The 21,176-nt window shown below is 40.6% G+C and overlaps 1 protein-coding gene across 3 annotated transcripts in view; it reads right to left on the bottom strand.

The window, feature by feature from the left end:
* EXOC2 (exocyst complex component 2) overlaps window positions 1-20,944 on the bottom strand; it is a 226,874-nt gene extending 205,930 nt beyond the window's left edge. For all 3 annotated transcript variants that reach the window (XM_075531652.1, XM_075531658.1, XM_075531654.1), the window contains exon 1: window positions 20,804-20,944. The gene's annotated coding sequence lies outside the window, so the exon portion shown is untranslated. The remainder of the gene's footprint in view (window positions 1-20,803) is intronic.
* Window positions 20,945-21,176: the final 232 nt, after the last annotated feature.

The following is a 21,176-nucleotide window of genomic DNA, read 5'->3' as shown; positions in this document are numbered from 1 at the left end:
GTTTCCATAGCATTAAAGTCTAAAGCAGGGTTATCAGTACTGGGAGGCTGAGATTGAAGAAGCTGGGGAAATCAACTTCTTGTGTCACTTAACCTCCATGCAGACAAGATCCTGTGACCTTTAGTGCCCTCTCAGGGCTTTTTGTTTGTTTGTTTGTTTTTTACTTGCCCCTAATGGTTTTCAAAGGAAACTCTGGTGGCTGTAGGTTAAGCATTAGATTGCTAACAGAAAGAAAGATGAGCAGTCCAGATTCACCAATGATGGATAGCGGTGCAGAGTGAAAAATGCCAAACCCTTAATTGGGCTCGTGCAGAACCTGCAGATTGGCCAAGAAAGTAGATTCATGGTTGCCAACGGCACAATGAGCCAGATTTGACTTGATGGCAGTGAGCTGAAAGACAAGAGAGAGGGGATCTGAGAGTGACACCTAATGGGCATGAATTTCCTTTTAGAGTGAGGAGAATTTCCAATTTGACAGCGGTGTGCATCACGCATTTTTATGAATACTCTAATTGTACTCGAGAACATTGTGAGCATTCAATTAACTGTGTTACCACCAAAGAAATTTTTTTTTAATTTAAGAATACAAAGGAAATACAAGATGATAAAAATACCAAACTCCTGAAGTTCTCTGATTCAGATCAGATGCGGCTAAGGAAAACATGGATCGGGACCAGGGGACGGGAAGGAGTGCGAGAAGGCTTACCGATCCAGTGATGAAAGCTGAATCTCGTTATTGAAAGCCAAGGTTAAAAGTAGCTAAAAACCAGTAATACACCAATAGTCTATATAAATGACCGCCTCTGAAAAACACATGGGCCTAGAACTTCTAGTTTACCAGAAGAATCATTACCCCCATCTTCATTCCTTTAAGACTGGCAGGAAGAGCCCTATCTAAGGAAATAAACTAAACAATGCAACATTCCAAGTGAGATGAAGAGTCTATAGATGTTTACTTAAGTAGCAACATACTTTACCATCTCAACAAGAATGTTCATGAATGATTGAGAGAGGGAAAAATCAAGAAAATATTCCTAAGCTATTAATAATGAAAGAATTACAAAAAGAGTCAATGTTAAGTGTATACTAATCCAGATAAACAAAGTTTCATTTGTCTCAGCTTGTCAAATCTCTCGGTTAAAACAAGCCACTTCTGAGCAGCTCCAGTAAGCAAGCATGCCGAAATCCACGCAGCCTTTCAAAGGAGGTCGCGGAGCAACTGTCACTTTAAACTGGCCAATTTTGCTAAAAGTGTTAAAAATGACAGGATGCCCTGTAACACCAACCAGGTTCTTTTCATGAACAGAGTTGGATTACGTTGATCTAAACTTTTGTGTAACACCTTTCTCCACTTGAAAAACACACCGACGTTGTCACTATCCTATTTCTGTATCTACTTCAAAAGAACTTCTTCAAGGCCTCCCATCTATCTGCACCGGATGAAGGCAAAGCCACCACCGCCCCCAGCAACACCCTTGCTATTTCTGGGCCAGGAGGGCCTAGACAGGAAGATGCTCACAGTGAGGATCGCGGCACGCTTCGGATTCTCACAGCTGCTAATGTGGAGCCGAGCTTGGGAGAAACTCTGGGCACAACTCAGGCATCCGAAATAAATTAAAGTAAACAGAATTGCTCTCTCTCCTCCACCCTGTTCACAGCCTCTCCACTGCGCTGGAGACCACACACCCAGACCACACAGTGCTGGCTGAATTCCCTTGCAAGAAACCTCTACAAGCTGTCACTTCGCCACAGAGAGAAGGGGAAGTGGGGGTTGGGCTGGGATTGTGAGAGGACAGATAGAAAACAGGGATAGGTGGTCAGGAGGGAAGAGAGAAAGATAAATGGGGAGAAACAAACTGTCCAAAAAGAGAAAACAAAACGGAGAAACTGAAAGAGATGGAGAGAAAGAGACGGAGAAAGCTAGGGAGAACGTGCCATTCTCTGCAATCCTGTGTAAGTGTGGTTTCTAGAAAGGGAAAGAGGGGATTCCATAAACCTCCTTGAGAAAACAAGCTGGCCCCAGCCTGTTTGCAGTCTGGACATGTACTCCCCCTACACCAATTAGCAGCTGATGAAGGATTAACAAAGCATCCATTTAGCATCAATTAACCTCCGATCAATCACATGTCAAAAGTGAAAATTACTAAGCATTTTATTTAAATAAAATAAAGGTCATGCTTTTTAAAATTCATAATGTTCAATTAGGTACATTTTCTTTTAAAAACGGCATTATTTTTGCCTGTTTGCCTTTTTCCCATTAATGAAGCTTACTGGAATGAGTTGAAGATGTTTTGGCAACAGAGGTCAGAAAGACTTAATTTTACAATTTTCTCATATTTCTTTGTGGCGCAATCTTAATTTTCCCACATATTTATTGGTAGGTCAAGAGAGAAAATTAATATTTCTTACAGAATTTCAGATTAAAGCTATGTAGAGAAAGTTAACTAGGAGCAGTCGTGTTTTTAATGTTGACTACAAACGTAGTTTTAGAATCATAATTTCTCTTTAATATTCAGCACAAAAGAATTTTGCTGACTTGAGAAACACAACAAGAAATATAAACAATAGAAAAAGATCACTGTCTTAACCTAGTCAGTCTCCAAAGGCTAAAGGGAAGGGATAAGGCATTAAAAAGACATACACTATGATTCACCAATGACTAGAAGTTTCACTGCATAGGCCAAGGAAAGTTTCGTGGTGTTAAAGTGCTGTTTTCTTAACCGATGTGACCATTGGAGTCTTATCCCCACAAAAAAATAAGCTTCCAAAATGCCCTCCTCCCTGTAATACTATCCAAAATAGAGCAAATCAGAAAAGTGGGCTATCAGACTCTAGCTAGCACCAACTGAATGAGAATGTTCATTTTCACATGTATACCTACTCAAGTTCAAGAAGCACCAAGTATAGGCTGAGGTATAGAACCATCTTGGCCCAGAGGACCACAGAACAATCATTTGGCTACATAACTGCCTAGAAGTTCAAACAATAAAATTCTACTGTGCTAGACCCTAAAGTGGCCCAACAATAGAACTTCACTTTAAATGTGCTTCCGAATTGGCCAGACCTTCCTTGAGGCTGGCTCAATGTACCCTAGGGCTGAAGCCAAAGGGGTACCCCAGTGATATGGGGTGAAGGGATTGAGGGAATAGTCATTTACTACATTCAGTTCTACATAAACTCGGATTTCACTCTGACTGAAGGAGAGTCAAATTAGGCTAGTGCAGCCACCGTACTTTAGGAGCCCTGGTGTTATAGAGGGTTACAAGGTTGGACTACTAATCATAAATTCAGTGGTTCGAAACCACCAGACACTAAAGGGAGAAAGATGTGGTTCTCTATTCACATAGTCTTTGAAACCCACATGTGTGGTTCTAGCCTGTCCTACAGGCTCACTATGAGTCAGAAGATATGGGACAACAGGGAGTGAGCCCTATTTATTTTGCGATCCAGTGCCAATGAAAACCACTCCTACCCTTTTCCTGGCTCAGCTCAAAATTATGGGTAACAAAAATATATTCATGCACAACTCAGGGGGAAAAAACATCTATGGGATCCAAACTGTATAGGATCAAGGTCTGGAACCAAAAAAAAAAAGGAAGCTTGTGGCTTTCTGAGTCAATTCCAAGTTAAAGCAACCCTACAAGGTCGCTACAATGTTTCCAAGGTTGCAATACTTATGGGAAAATCCCTGCCTGCACTGGGTGAGGTGTTGGGCAGCTAATCTCCAGGTGGCTTTGGGAGAAATAAATATTCATAAATATTCATAGTCTCGGAAAGTCTGTATAGGATTGCCATGAGTCAGAATGGTCTTGGTGGCAGTGAGTTTGAACTTGGTTATCTTTACAGAAGTAGCTCCTGTAGAGCTGCTGGTGGGTTCAAACTTTTCAGAAGGTAGCCAAGTGCTTAAACCGGTGTGCCACCAGGGCTTCTCATGGCAAAATCCAACTTATTTCCCTCAAGTTAATAATTCCAGCCATATCAATCCTATAAAGGCCCTAATTAAGGAGACTGACTTGTTGTCAGAGGGGAACATGCAGAGGAAGGATTGAATAGATCAGAGATAATTGCTTCCTGCTTCTTAGTGCTCTCCTTAGAGCTCTAGATCTATGTCGATAAAATGCAATTGAAATCTATTAACTAGGTTTTCCAATGTAAACTAAGGTATTTGTATTTTAATTATTTTGGAGGGAAATCTAATGATTTAAAAACTATAACTGAAGAGTGACGCTTCAATTTCTAATCGTGCACTGTTCTTATTCACTGGGAGCCCTGGCGCTGTAGTGGTTACAGCTCAGCTGCGATCCGCAAGGTCGGCAGTAGGAACCACCACACCAGCTGCCCAGAGGGCGAAAGATGTGGGTTTTCTACTCTCGTCAAGTTACTGTCTCTGAAACTCACAAGGAGCGTCATATCCTGTCCTATAGCGTTGATATGAGTTGGCATTGACTCCATGGCAGTGAGTTGAGTTGGTTGCTTTATAAATTATCATTTTAAAATTGTAGTCCATAGAGCTAACAAAATATATGCTGCATCTGTATCAATCATATTCACATGTATGTACAGCTGTGTGAGAGGCTAAAATCAGAAGCACTTGCTGTACATACACAGAGCAGCCTGAAAGTAAAGTCTTAAGGCCCTTATAAGTCTTGAGATGAGTCTGGAAACCACACTGAATTTTAAACCTGCTCTTTCTGCTTTCTCTAACTTTTGTGCCAACCCTTCTATACCCTAAAGAAAACAGTTTGTCCTCTGTGCTCAGGCAGTTGCAGTATGCCACCCATGGTTCCAAGGTAGGGAGGTTTTCTCTATGCTCAACAATGCTCAACTAGCCATGTTACTGATTCAATTCTGAGCACCCTATTTGCAGAAGGCTCTGGATGACAATGAAAACCTAAAATCCATCTGCAGAGTCCCCACAAGAATTAAACCTCCACAGAAATCCTTCTGAGCATTAGCCAAGGATGTGGACATCCTTGCCCTCAGGCAGAGGGCATTAGAAAGTGGATCACCTCCACTCCTGTCTGGCCATCCCACAGAAGGGCAGTCTCTCTTACGGTCTTGACTGGGTGAGTCCTTGATGGAGATGTCCACACTGGGGGCAGTATTGGAAGTTGCAGAGTCTTGAGTTTGACCCTATCAGTTATGCCCTGGACTACCTTGGTTGGAAGACCCTACCTTGCAAACCAATCTTGCAAACTCTTCTAACACAATACATGTGTCCTAATCATGGTCCTATTACTGCTGTTGTTGTCCCACCAATAACTATGATATATTGATCTGCCACCAATCATGAATTTGTTACATTTCCTTTGTGTTCCATACCTTATTTAAGTAGTGGTATGGCTATGATTCATCAGATGCAATGTGGACTTCATGTTAAGAGTTTCCCTCATCCAGGTAATGTGCCTGTGTATTTGTTTTGACTTTGTACCATGTTAGACTTAAATGTTCTCTTTAAACTACATTTGAACTTAGAATCTCTTTTGTATCCTACAATAAGCCTATGTCTGAAAGTTCTTGATCCACAGCATTATCAATAAATCTACAACATGGATGCTCAAGGAGAAACATGCTTTTAAAAAAGCAATTCTTATTACAGGTTAAAAAAAAACAACAGCCCTGTTCTGCCATTGCCCTATGACCACCTCATAATTAACTACAAAGCACATAGGCTTGCAATCACGTACCTTTAACTAATCATGTAATTCCCCCTACATGCTATCTGCAAACAAACACACACACACACACACACACACACACACACCAAAACTAAACTTAACTGCTATTGAGTAAATTCTGATGAGTTTCTGAGACAGCAGCTCTTTACAGAAGTATAAAGCTTCATCTGTCACCCGTAAAGCAGCTGATGGTTTCAAACTACTGACCTTGCAGTTAGCAGCCTAACGTGAAACCACACACCACTAATTCTTCACCTTCAGAAAACTGGCCTTTAATGTCCTTATTTTTCAGCCAATCATTATTAAGTTCCTGCTTTGACAGTATAAATACTTGGTCCAGTGTGTCTGGATTATCAATAAATCTTTGAATTTCACTTTTTGAGAGTGTGAGTTTTTCCTTTAGGACACAATTCAAAAGAATTAAACAAATTAATCATGCTGGTCAGCCATCACTACTAATCTTTCCGGAGATTTTCTATCACCTTTAGCATAAATTCAGTGTCTGCAGACTACCATGTCTTCCTCTCCTCCTCTCTCCTATCTGCCCCAGTAACCAGAATAATATTCTATCTCTATGTAGTTCCTATTCTGTACAGTGTTTGTGACTGACTTACTTTACTCATCATAATGTTTTCAGGGTTCAGTCGTTGTAGCATATGGCAGAACCTCATTTATCATTATGGCTATGTAATATTATATCTCATTGCATGTATGTTCCGCAATTACCTATTCACTTATAGATGGGCATTTAGATAAGTGAAATAAGTCTTCATAAACAGATAAATATTATGTGATCTCACTTCACATAAAAAGATGAGAAAGGGAAAACGTATAGACTAAAGTTTATTAGCAGTTATCCAGGGCAGGACGGAGGGGAAAAAGAGGGGTTAACAGTGATGGAAAACTTGCATCAATTAAGGGTAGAGTTGTACAGCCAATTAGTAATTGCCATCAATAAGATGTACACCTGTAAAAGCTGAACTGGCAAAAGTCGTACGATATAAATGTTTGCACTAACAAAAACAAAAAAAAATCAGTTGATGCTTCTGCTTTTGTACAACAAAAATCCTCTTTGGTTGAGAGGTTTAGAGTCATGATTTCACTGGACATTGCAAATAGCTTAATATCAAGTTTAGTGCTTCTCTTCTACTTCCTCTTTCACTCCATAGTACCTAGGGTCTTAAAGGCTTATAAGCAGCCATTCAAGCCATAATAACTAGTTGCTATTTAGCAGAAGAAACAAAGGCAAAAAGAACAAAGATATGGAATGTGTGACTAATTGCCTCCATGAACAACCTGCCTTCCTTGCCATTAGACCAGAACTATATGATGCCTAACTACCATTACTAAATATTTTGATCAAAGATTCCACAGACAAATCTTGATCAAAGTGGGGGGGCAGTAGGGGGTAGCTGCTCCTCTTGTGTCTTCTTAACATTGGTTCTCAAGATTAAAAAATGTGGATCTATGGGCCAAATAAGCCTTTCAGACCACTGGCTTGTGCATTCTCCTAATTTTGATTCTCTGTATTACTAAGCTATTAATATTATCCACCACTTGTCAGTCAATGTGATGTTGCTGATAATCGAAGCTATCCCAACAGTAATTCAAATACCAGTAGAGTCACCCTGGATCAGCAGGTTTCAGTGGAGCTTCCAGAATGAGAAAGAACAAGGAGGAACAAGCTGTGCACTTCTGACTGATCAGCCACTAAAAACCTTATGAATATCAGCAATCTCTTGCACAGCGCCCGGGGGTGCGCTCTTCAGGTTGAAGGCACTCAGAACATGGCCGCCTCCTCAGAGTGGAGGAGAACATTCAGAACTTTCATTTGTTCACGGGGCGTGACAAAGTGAGGAGAAAGAACTGCAAACAGAGATTAATAATCATAATATGCAATCTAGGAAAACTGAAAATCACAAAAAGATGGAATGCATAAAGATCAATAATATCCTAAGCATTAGTGAGTTGAAACAGACTGATAGTGGCCATTTTGAATCAGGCAATCAAATAGGTTACTGGGTCATGAATAAATTGAAGAATAGAATTGCATTCATTGTCAAAAAGAACTTTTCCGCATCCATCTCGAAGTACAATGTTATAAGTAAGAGGATAATATCTATATACCTGCAAGGAAGACAAGTAAATATGGCTTTCATTCAAATCCACACATCAACCACTAACGCTAATAATGAAATTGAGGGATTCTTCTAAGATCTGCAGCTGGAAATTGATCGAACATGCAATCAAGAGGCATAGGCTTCCAAGAGTTGAGAATTTGGACCTGGACAGCCATTGCTGAAGAATAGGTGGCTTCCAGCCTTGGGCAGTAACCAGGCAGAAGTGGGGCTCTGACCTCAAGATCTGGGTTTGGTGTCTGCACACTAAGACATAAGATTGTGCCAGCCCTGCCCCAACTCCTGAACATTAGCAGGAACAAGTCTGTATCAATAATCCTGTCAAGACATCCACCTAGGAAAGGAAGAAGAGAGATAAATGTTCACAGGGAGACTGTGAAATCAAAGGAGGATTCTTTTTGCATTGTTGTTATCTTGTTGCTTTGCTGTATTGATGTTTTCTAGCATAATTGTTAAATACTGTAGCAGAGGCAGAAGTTAAGTGACAGATAAAAGATACAATGAAGTCTCAACTAGGTTGTAGAAGAAGGGACCCAGACATTAGGCACATAATGAGGGAGGATAACAGTTACTGGCCGGGAGAGCATGGCCTCTCCTCCCACGGCTCTCATTTCTCAAATCAGGGGCCACATCATCTACTAAGGGTACAGGTACCTCATAGAATAAGGTTGGAGAAGAGAAATAAATCTTAAAACATACTTTTTTTGCAGAAAACAGGAGCAGGCACAGAGGAGAAAACCTCTAGCTCCCTTAACAGACAAGAAGAGATGGGTGACAGTGGATTTATAGGGGCATAGATATAGCTCTGGAGCCCTGCTGGCCCATGGTTAAGTGCTCCACTACTAACCAAAAGGTGAACAGATCCAGCCTCCACGGGAGCCAGAGACCTGAGATTGGCTCCCAAAAAGAATTCGGCCTAGGGAATTCTATGGGAGTTCTACTGTAGCCTGCCAGGTCAGAAAGGGCTCAATGGCACGCAGTAACAACAGATCTAGACCACTGTGCTTTTCTCTTGCTAGCCTCAGCAACCCAGTGCAAATAGTAAAGAAAATGAGAATTGAGTTAACCCAGGGCTGAGATTTTGTGAGCCAAATGCCACAGAAGGGCAATGATGCAACTGACATGAGAGGGACTAAGTGGAAATGAGTGAAAGAGACTGTAACCAAAGAACAGGAAGTCTACACTTTAGATTTGCAAGGTGGAGTTGTCTCAAGGTTAGGGTAGTTCAGTCTGGCCCTCCATCCCACCCTATGTGTCTCATCTCTGACAGGGCAATACCCACCTCTATCCTTGGGAGTTCATTTTCTCCTTTTACCCCTCCAGTTGTTGTCAGTGTCTCTTTGTACCTCATTGTCCCTCCCTTGCATTTCCTTAGTCCTCCCTGCGCATAGCTCCACAAGCAGTCCCTCTTTTATAATCTCTTCCTTTGAACTGCCTAGCCTCATTGGTCATTCCCGAGCGGCTCTGACATACAGAAATGCATCATGCCATCCCACACAGGAATTTCATTAAGCTAAAACCATAAATTTCTGGAGTTATACCTTATTTTGTTTTTCAGTATAATTTTAATATAATACAAGTATACTCTCTAAAATCACAGAATTTTATAACTGGAAGACGTCTTTAAAAATTCATCAAAGCTTACAGATGACACTAAGGCACAGTCTTTCAAAAAGTAACAGAGGTAGAAGTAGGAGCAAATTCAACACCATATAATTATTATTGAATACTTACTATGTGTCAGGCTTTTAGGTGCTTGGGGCCCCTGACTGTGCGGATTACATTCTGATAAATGGAAATCCAGGTTCCCTGAAGCCTGGGTTCATGCCTTTCAATTATGAGCACAAAGATTTGTTTCAAAGGGAAAAGACTCAACTAGAAAGAAAAATAAAGCAAAGTATATGGTCCATTCCCAGTCTTACATGCTACCAACAGGATTAAGTTAAAGAAGCTTTGGAGGAAGCCAAATTACATTTTCCAAAGAAAATTCTTTTTTACAAAGCCCCTTCAAAAAAAACAACTCACTGCCATCATGTGGATAGAACTGAGAAGAACGGCCCCTGTGGGTTTGGGAAACTCTAACACATTTGTGGGAGCAGAAAGTCTCCTCTTTCTCCCAGAGAGCGGCTGGTGGTTTCCAACTGATTACTTTTTGGTTAACAGCCCAACACATAATGCACTAGGACACCAAGACTCCACAGGCTCTTCTGATCTTCAAGACATTCCAAAACCCAAAATGCACCAACAGGCCAGCCTCTGCTCTCCGCCCAGGCCTTCTCTCTGCAGAGCCATCTCTATTCCCATCACAGCTTCACCTGCCCATTGAAGCCTCCCAAATACTCTACAACAAAATGAACGTCCCATCTCTGAATTCTTGCTATATCTATACGCAATACTACAGAGTTTAGTTCTTAGCGTTTCTTCAAAGGAGGGTAAAAAAGACCCTTCTAAATTCACGCTAATACAATTGCATTCCTTACCTGGATGTCAAACACATATTAAGATTGACCAAAAAAAAAAAAGATTGACAGGCACTCATTCCTGTCCCAGATGAGCTCAGCCTTTGGCAGCGTTTTATTGTTTGTTTGTTTGTTTGTTGGCAGTGTTTACAACAATCAAAACTCGCCAAAGTCTGAACAGAAGGCTTCTTCTGAGCAGCTTTCTTATATGCACATTGGAAAGTCATTTTGATTCCAGAAAAGCAGATGGCTGGAAGAAACTATCAACAAGGATAGTTCTCTTATAAAGAGAAGAGGTGGAGATTTCTAGGGAGATGGCACCAATGTAGAGTCCCCTGCCTAGAAGTCCCCTTTTGTGGCTGAGAAATCAACAGGTGAGGAAGCCAATTCTGGGATTTTAGAAGTGGGACCTAGACTCTAGGCATTCCTGGATTTTTTTCAGACCTCCTACCCCAATCCTCGTCCAGGGAGAATGCAGCAGAGCTCACCACTGTCTCCCCTGGCCCCTCGCTGCCAATCTCCCCTCTCCAGTTGCTTCGGTTTCCTCTCTCCCTCCTAACGAAGCAGAACAATAGTGGGAATTCAAATGTGAGACCTAGGTTCTCAGCGCTCCAAGATTTTTTCAGACCTCCCTCTCTGATTTTTGCCCATAGAGAATGCAGCGGAGCGAGCAGGGGATGACACAGGGAATGACAGCCTCCTTTCCTCGCCCCTACTGCTGCAACCCACCAACATGGGGAATATCCCAAGCCAGAGAATCCCCAAGTGCAGCCCACAGTCCCACACCCTCACAGACCTCTGGGAATCCTGGATACTCGAGCTGGCTGCGGCCCACAGAACAGAGCCTGCACAGCTTCACTAACTTACTGAAAAATACATACTACAAAAAATACTCAACAAAGTACTATGGCCAGAAAACCAGCAGCAACAACACGCAAACCTGAAACAAATATACAGGACAATTCCTCACAAAACCAACACACATAGAACAACACTCAAAGCAAGGAAATAACACAGGAATAACAAAGAAACTAAACACAATACATGTACAAACACACAACATACACATATAGAAAGCAAATGGCAGTAACAACTACATACATATCAATAATTTCACCAAATGTTAATGGACTACAAGCACCAGTAAAGAGACAGAGAGTATCAGAATTAAAAACAAAACCCATCAATATGCTGCCTACAAGAAACACACCTCACAAAGACATGAACAGACTAAAAATCAGACGCTAGACAAAAGCATACCAAGAAAACAGCAACCAAAAGAAAGCAGGTGCAGCAATACTAATCACCAAGAAGACAGACTTCCAGGCAAACAACGCAATGTGAGATAAGAACAGACAGGATATAATGAGAGCTCAGGAAGCCATAACTATAATAAACAAATATGTACCCAATAAAAGACTCTCAAGATGCAGCTATTTAAATCCTCACATAATTGTAAAAGGACAGACACAGCGACAATAACAGGAGACTTAAATACACCACTTTCAAGGAAAGACAGAATGTCAGGAAAGACACAAAGACACAAAAACACAAAAAAAGCTCAAGAACACAATCAACAAAAATGACCTCCTAAGTATATAATGTCCCATCCAACAAAAACAACAGCATATGTTCTTTTCCAACACATATGGAACATTATCAAGAATAGGCCACATACCGGGCAACAAATCATGCCTCACCTAATTCAAAAATATTGAAATCGCACAATCAATCTTCTCAGACCACAAAGCTATAAAACTAGAAATTAACAATAAAAGGAACAGAAACTTAAAAACAAACACATGGAGACTGAACAACATTATACTAAAAAATAACTGCAATAAATAAATAAATATTTTTAAATGACTCCATATAAAAGTGAATAAAAGAGAAAATGTTTAATTCCTTAAGACAAACGAGAATTATAACACAACATATAAAAAGCTTTGGGTCAGAGCAAAAACAGCAATCAGAGGCTGAGATAGTTTATTGTGCCAGCCTGGTCGATAAACACATGTGGGATTAATTGAAGGGCGGAGAGATAAATGGGTTGGCGATCCTCACCTTTCTTGTCTTTTGCTCTTTGACCATCGGACCAGTGTGCAGCTGCCTTGCTTGTTCTGTGCCTCAATTTGCAAGCTACACTACCTGTGGGACACCTAATCTATGGACTATGTCACTGTAATTTGAGACCCCTTTAAGACCTGCCACGCCAGAGAATTGGAATGTACGTCTCTGGAGTTGGGGATTGACTGTTGGTGACCTGGCTGATGGTTGGTGACCTGCTTTGCTGTTTGCTACCTGTGCTGGGAGAGGACTACCTGGCAGCCCTCAAGACTTGCAGTGAGTTCCACTGAGCCATTTGTACTGCTTTATAATTTAACTGTTCATTTCTTGTATTATATATATATATATATATATATATATATAATTATCAGCAATCTGGTTTTATCTCTCTAGAGAACCCTGTGTGACACAGAGGCCAATTTATAGCCATCAACACACACATGAAAAAGAGGAGAAATCTAAAATTGACACCCTAACACAACACCTCCAAGAACTGGTACAAGGCCAACAACACAATCCCTCCAATAAAGAAAGGAAAGAAATCATAAAGATCAAAGCAGAAATAAAGCATATGTAAAACAAATAAACAGTGGAAAGCATCAACAAGACAAAAAGCTGGTTCCTTGCAAAGATTAACAAAAATGACTGCTGGCAAAACTTAACAAAGGAAAGAAAAAAAAGAAAAAATACAAATATGAATAAGAGATGAAAACAGTGACATTACAACAGATCCAAAAGAAATAAAAAGAATAATAACAGAGTACTATGAAAACTGTATTCAAACAAATTTGATAATTTAGAAGGAATGGACAGATAATTAGAAATGCATCAGCCAATCAAATTAATGCAGACAGATACTGAAAAACTCAATAGACCTATAACAAACGAAGCAGCAGAGCAAATCATTAAGAAACTACCAACCAAGAAAAGCCAAGGTCCAGATGATTTCACAAGGGAATTCTGCCAAATATTCAAAGAAGACATGACACCAATACTGCACAAGCTCTACCGTGGCATATAAAAAAAGACAATGAACTCCCAAACCCATTCTCTGAAGTCAGCATAGCACTGGTACCCAAACCAGGCCAGGACTTCCCAAAGATTGAAAATTACAGACCAATATGCCTTATGAAAGTGAGGCTAAAATCCTCAACAAAATCCTGGCCAATAGAACACAGCAGCATATCAAAATAAAATAATTCACCATGACCAAGTGGGATTCTGTTCAGCTATATAGGGATGGTTCAGAACTCAAAAAACAATCAATGTAGTCCACCACATACACAAAGCAAGAAATAAAAACCACATAATCATATCAGTAGATACAAAAAAGGCATTGGACAATATTCAACACCTATTTCTGTTCAAAACACTCAACAAAAAAGGAATACAAGGAAAATTCCTCAACATAATAAAAGACATATATTAGAAACCAATAGCCAACATCATTCTCAATGGTGAACAGCTAGGATTATCCCCACCGAAAGCAGGGACCAAGCAAGGATGTCCCCTATCCCCACTCCTATTCAACACTGTGCTGGGAGTTTTAGCTAGCGTCATCAGACGACAAAAAGAAATCAAGGAAATACAAATAGGCAAAGAAGTAGCGAAACTCTCACTATTTGAGGATGTTAGGATCCTATATAGAGAAAACCAAAAGTCTCCACAAAAAGCCTGCTGGAAACAATCGAGGATGTCAGCAAGGTAGCAGGATAGAAAGTTAATAAACAGAAGTCAATTGGATTCCTGTATGCCAAGGAAGAGAGCTACAAAAAAGACATTAAGAAATCAATACCATGTATAATAACCTCACAAAAGACAAACTGTTTAGGAATAAACTTAACTATACAAACAAATGAATCATACAGAGAAAACTACCGAACATTACTATAATAAACTAAAAAGGACCTACATAAATGGAAGAACATCCTATGCTCATGGATACTCAGACTTAATATTTTGAAAATGTAATACCACATAAAACAATCTCCAGATACAATGCAATACTAATTCCAATCCCAAGAAACTTCTTTAAAGAAATTGCAAAACTAATTATCAATTTCATATGGGACAACAAAAGACCCAAGATAAGCAAAGAACTTATTTAAAAAAAAAAAAACCCGCCTCACCTAAAAACCTACTACACACTATATAACCACATTAGTCAAAACAGCCTGGTACTGGGATAACATGAGAAACACAGACCAATGGATCAGAACAGAAAACCCAGACATAAATACATCAGCCTACAGCCACCTAATCTTTGACAAAGGACTTAGAAAGATTCAATGGGAGAAGCACAGCCTCTTCACCAAATTGTGTTGAACAAACTAGATTTCTACATGCAGAGGAATAAAACAAGACCCATATCTTTTTTCATGCACAAAAATGAACTCAAGATGGATTAAAGACATAAATGTAAACCCCAAAGCTCTCAGAATCATCAATGAGAAGGCTGGGATAAACTTAAGGGCCCTATTACAGGGCAGACATAGCCTACCAAGCCTAATGAGGTGGCACACGCAGCAGAAGACAAGATAGATGACTGGGACATGCTGACATTACATCACTTATGAACATCAACAGACTTCATCGGGAAAGTGAAAAGAGAGACTGAGAAAAATGTATTACCAATGACACATTGGTCAAAGGGCTCATTACCAAAATATACAGAACTCTACAACATCTAAATAAGAAAATAATGAAATCTAATTAAGAAATGGGAAAAAGACATGAACAGTTTACCAAAAATGACGTGCAAATGGCTAACAAACACATGAAAAATGCTCATGATCACTAGCCATTAGAGATGCAAATTAAAAACATAATGAGATACCACTTTACACCCACACTGCTGGTCCAAATAAAAAAAATATAGAAAGCAACAAATGCTGGAGAGGATCAGAAGACACTGGAACTAGTGTATACTGCTGGTAGACTTATAAATACATAGAGCGACTGTGGAAAACGATATGGTGATACTTAAAGCTACTAGGAATTGAAATCCCATGATCCAGGAATATTACTATTAGGCATATACCCAAGACAGAACATGATCTCCTGTGTTCATAGCAGCATAGTGCACAATATCAAGCAACTGAAAGCAACCCAAATGCCCAACAGCAGAATAATTCATACACACAATGGAATACTATACGTCCCTTAAAAACAGTAATAAAAGTATAAGACACTGCAGGACATGGAAGGACCTGGAAATCATTATGCTGAGTGAAGTAAATCAATCACAAAAGGACAAGTACTATGTGAGTCCACTACTCTAAGAAGAAACCCAAATTAAACAAATCTTAGGAACCAATTTCTGAACAAAAGTTGAGAAGTCTACCTACGGACCATAAACCATATATCACCTCCCTTTTGTGAACTTCACAAGACCCACCTTGAAGGAGGAGACTCACATTGTCTGGGGTTGCTCCTTCAAGAGGGGGAAATGCTGCGAGATGACCAGATACGTGAGGCTATACAAGACAAGCCTGGGGCAAATCTAGGAGTCCCACATAGGATGGAAAGACATCTTTGCCAGATAATAGCAAGCTAAGAACAGGGGAGGCGAGCATCTACATTGGGGAGGAGTCACTGATAGTTCTGTTGGTGAGAATGGTGGGTGACTGGGAAGAAGTAACCTGACACGGGTAAAGGGTAAACTGAGCTCAATAGAACGGGAGATCGAACTGTGTAGGGCAACAGCTCATGGGCTGCGGCTCAAGGTGGATCTGTGCTTGCAGGGACTCCTCAAACCAACAGTGCCCAGAGTGCTGGCTCATTGGGAAATTTTACAATGTCATCAATGCTAATCACCTTATACCCTGGGGATTATTGATAATGTTGTATTTTTTTTTTGTTTAAATGGGTTTTTGTTTCCCTGCCTTTTACATGTTTTTTTCTTTTGTTTGTTTGTTTGCTGATTGGTTTGGTGATATGGAGTTTAATTTTGTCATAAGAAGACCGCCAAATTAAACCTCGGTTATGCATATTCCATGGATCGAGATGGGCGCAGATGGAGTCTGGGCTCCTACTTAACTATAGGCTCAATTCAAGAACAATTAGTTCTGATAACATGGCCCTGCTCTCTACTCACCTTCATGAAATGATCACTAAAGATCAGGGCGCTACAGCAGAATGATGAAGAGAGCAGATGGTGCCTGGCTAACAATTGCAATAGTGTCTGGGGTCTTAAAGGCTTGTATTCAAACAAGCAGCTATCTACATGACTGTCAACTAACTCCACATGAAAGCACACCAGCTTTGTGTTCCAAAGATGACAATAACAAAATTCAGATATGATTGAGCGAAAAATATCCGAGATAAAATTGTCAATACCTAATTTGTAGAAGGCTGTAGAGGAGAAACCTATCTGCACAGTATCTAGTCAGAGTAAGCCATTGGCAGATCCCCTCTAGCCATAGGCAAGGGTCTCAGACACCCTCACTGTCAGACAGAGATAATTGTTATCCTAACTATGCAAGGATCAAGCTTGATTCTGGGTCAGTTGACTTCCCTCTAGACCCAACCTGGATTTTTCCAAGGCGCAAGAATCTCTTGCTTGTTTAATGATAAAAATTTCTTCTCCGACTGTGTTAGTATGGGTAGACTAGTTAAACAAATCCACAGAAACTCATATGTGTATAAAAGAGTTTTATATAAAGGGTAAGTATACTTTAAGAAAGCATCCAACACAGTCTACTCCAAGACCATAAGTCCAACATTTGCCCATATGTCCAACACCAATCTATAAAGTCCTCCTCAAACTCACAGAACACACACAATGGCGCCAAATTTAGGTGGAAAGTCAAATCAATGAGCCTGTAAGCATCTCAACACTGGCAGGGGTCTCCACGCAGCTGTTTCAGCACCCAGGGCTGCATCAGGATAGGTCCATGTGGCTTCTCCTCAGGGATGTCTCACAGGAAGTGAGCCTTGCCAGCTGAGGCAGAGAACTAGCTAAGGCAGCTGCAACTGGTCTGATCATGAGAGCAAGAGACCAGAAAGGTGAGGCCCGAGGATCCATTTATCTCTCCGCCCTTCAACCAATCCCACATGTGTTCATCAGCCAATTTAGCGCAATAAACCTTAACTATAACAATGACTTTTAAAAATACTGATGGTGGTCTTTTCTTACTCATTGTTTGTATTTTTTCATTATATTACTATTGTTTTATCCTTACCACTTTATTTTGTTTTTGTTGTTTATTGTTTCTGTGGGTTTACTAGTTTGTGAAGTACAGAAGGAGTAGATGCACAGAGAATAATAACTGATGCAAGGTTTTGGGTTTGTAGGGGATATAGGGGTGACGGGGTTGAGGATATGGGGAGCAAATAATGAAGGCGGGAGGAGGAGGGAGCACTAGAACTGAATGTGATTATACAACTCATTTTAAAGCCAATTTAATCATGGGGGTGGGAATAAAAGAAAGAAAATGTTCTTAAATGGATTGTGATAATGATTGTACAATTCTTGATAAGACTGAATAATCAAATTGTATGATATGTGGATTATGTGCCAATAAAACTGTAAAAAGAAAGAGAGAGGTGGGATAAAGACAGACGATGACAACTGGTTAATCTAAAAGCGAATAAATGAACACTGTCTTCTTCCTTTAAGGAATACCAGTATGCAGGCAGTTAAGCATTAGCTCTAAGTGCAAGGTCGGTGGTTTAAAATTACCAGAGTCACTATGAGTCTGAATCAACTTGATGGCAGTTGATTGCGGGGTGGGGGTGGGACAGAAATGAGGCAGGCAGCTTTTATAAAGATGTACTGCCTCAGAAACCATGCAAAGCAGTTCTACTTTGTACTACAGGGTCTGTATAAGTCAGGGTGGATACAATGGCACTGTCGTCACCCCCCCCCCCATTTATTTATTTATTTAACTGAGATCAGGTTAAGTCTAGTCTTACAGTGCATAGTTTGTCCCTCCACCTCCCAGCAAACATAAGACTTTCTGATGTTTAAAGTTAAGAAGTGAGAATTTGACAACTATACTTTTCTAGTAGGACAAGACAAAGTCACATTGCTATGGAGTCTGGCTGCACAGTAGATAAAGCACTGGGCTGCTAACAAAAAAGGTTGGTAGTTTGAATTTGTAGAATTTTTCACCATTCCACATGTAGAAAAAAAGATGTAAAGCTTTGGAAACCCCATAAGGTTGCTATGAGTTGGACCTTGAGAGCAGTGCGTTTGTTATTTGAAGTGCAGTTTCTAGTTGATTTTTGCAGTTTGGGTGTGGCTCTTTATGGTTAGTATTTGGTTTTGTGAATAAGGAACCCTTAAAACTAAAGTTAGATGTCTGTTACTAATTTTTTGATTCAACAACGGATACATAATTACCAAATAATAGTTACAGACCCTAATACAACACATAGACAGGGTAAGTACAAAAAGGCTATATAATATATAAGATCAGTGAATTGGGAAAGTTTTAAGACAGGAAGGATTCTTAGAGATAATCTAGTTGTAGAATCCTTTGGGTATAGGAAAAGGAAGACAGTAAGAACTTCATTAATGGTACAATGAAGGCAGAGAAGCGCAAGGGCAAGGAGTGAATCCTGTGACTCCGGAGCCAAAATAACTCGCGAGTCACTAATTTGCAAACATGGATGCCTAGGGGGATGTCCACAAGCTAAGAATCATAATTTCTCTAAAATTTCTTTTATTAAGTCAGAGTATTTACATCAGTGATTATTTTCTATCGGTACAAATATATTCTATACTATATGATTATAGCTGAACACTACCATATAACTTCACCAAGCAGTCCAGGGGGTGTCTATGCATATATTTTCGAGAGTCTGAGAACAGCCAACAATCTGAACAGAATTGTTCTATCCTATCACTGAACAGAATGGTCAGTTCCCATTCCATTTAAAGTCCTCTCTACTCAACAGTGACCTAAAACTCACTCATTCCATAAGATGTGGAGGTGTTGTGCCAAGAACCCTGATAGCTGAAGAATAAACTAGAAAGTGGGTGAAAAGGTAATTGAGAAACTAATTGGGTAAATAGCAATTCCTAAATCCCATAATATTCCCAGTCTGACATTGGAAAATGTTCAAAGCCATTTATTAAGAGAAAACTGCCTTTGTAAAAGTTTTTGAAAACCAATTCCATTCCCCTTAAAATTTATACATATTGAACTCTCAGGTATTGTGGACACACCCTAACTTTTAAAAGCAATATTCAGTCTAAAAAATTAAATGCAAAACAAATCATTTTCTGAAGCTTCCATGTATTCTGTTTTCACCAGGACAATTTTCTGCTTAAAAATGCCAAATTTCTACTTAGTCAAACAGAAGAGAACGTTTAAGTACTAAAAACACTTCCAACTACTACTTTTAGAATCAACAACTTTCAATACACTCAAGATTATCCTTGAAAGCTTTTGGCTTTTGTTTCTTTGCAATTACAGAAGTCAAGTCTCACCAAGGGTACACCTGAGTGTACTAACATTTACAAACAAAATACTAGCATACATTGGGAAATGGATCCAGAGAACCAGCTTTGAAATATAGCACCGCCAAAGGATTTAGGACTGACTTTAAATATATATATTTTTAGAGTTTTCCTTGTAGGTATATTCACAGATTCATCGTGCCACTTAGCTTAATTAAGTTTTCCCATACTTATCAGGATGACTCACTTTTAGCAAATAAACAGCTATTTCCAAATAAAGACCGATTTCTTGGGATTAATAAAAAATCTATTTACAAAAACTTTGGATACTAATGGAAGCATCCCCAGGCTTACAGAAGTCAGGTGTACAGTTCTAGTGCCTCGCTGCATGGTTTGGGGAGCAGGAACAGCATTTAACTATGGCTTCAGGAAAGTTATTGAGCCACTCCAACCTTCTGATTTCCAAACTATAAAATGGGGATAATATAACAGCCCTGTTGCTTGGAGTGGCTGTGATTATTAAATCCGTTAATATCTGTAAAGGGCTTAAAACAGTGGCAAGCCCATGGTGTTTCGGGGTGAATACCTTTAAAATGATGCAGACCTGAGCAAAACATGCTTTGCGTTCATTTTTCAAACGGAAATTATCAAACCTTAATTAATGCACTAGTAATATCAACATTAAGTTTCTGCGTGCCAAAGGACACCATCACTTCACCTCAAGAACATCAAAAGCCCAAGAGGCCAACTACCATCAGCTTCCTTGAGATAGGACAGTGAATGAATCTAGAGAATGGGAGTCCGGGAAGTGAAGAACAGGGAACGTGTAGAGCCCAGTCTAGCAGCCACCCAAGGGCGAGGGCAAGTCAGAGAGCTGATCCTTCCTCCTCAGACAGGATCTGAGGGAGCGCGAGGATGTGTCAGAGGCTGGAGGTGCAGGAGCCCCGGGACTGGGGCAGGCCCAGGGCCGCGGGCCGCCCCTCCGCCTTCCCTGGCCGGCCTCTCCCTCAGCCCGCACCGCCAGCCTCCGACGGCCGTGCAGTCCAAACCTACCTGCGCCCAGCAGCCGCCACAGCGGCCGATCGCAGCTCCGAGCAGCTGTGTGGAGGACCGGCCGCCAGCCACCTCCACTCCCGCAGCTCTCCCAGCCTTCGGCGCACTTCCGCCAACCCCGGGGTGGACGGCGTCGGTACTTCCGCCCACACCCGCGCCCGACGCGTCCGCACTTCTGCCCACAGGATCGCGGATCGCATCGTTGCGCCCGCTAGTCGATCGCCGAGTCCTCGATGGGCGGACCGAGTGGGAGCCGAAGACGCTGGGAAGCAAAGACAGGTTAAGCTTTTCAGGTTCTACAGTTTCAGGGAGAATTCAAGTGTACTGACAGAAAACTTGGAGTGTTGAGCCAGCGTGCGGAAGGCGGTGGGGT

The sequence above is a fragment of the Tenrec ecaudatus genome, chromosome 1 (genome assembly GCF_050624435.1).
Source record: "Tenrec ecaudatus isolate mTenEca1 chromosome 1, mTenEca1.hap1, whole genome shotgun sequence".
Classification (NCBI taxonomy): Eukaryota; Metazoa; Chordata; class Mammalia; order Afrosoricida; family Tenrecidae; genus Tenrec; species Tenrec ecaudatus.
Note: the sequence above shows the minus strand (reverse complement) of the source record. Positions and strands in the feature narration are given on the sequence as shown.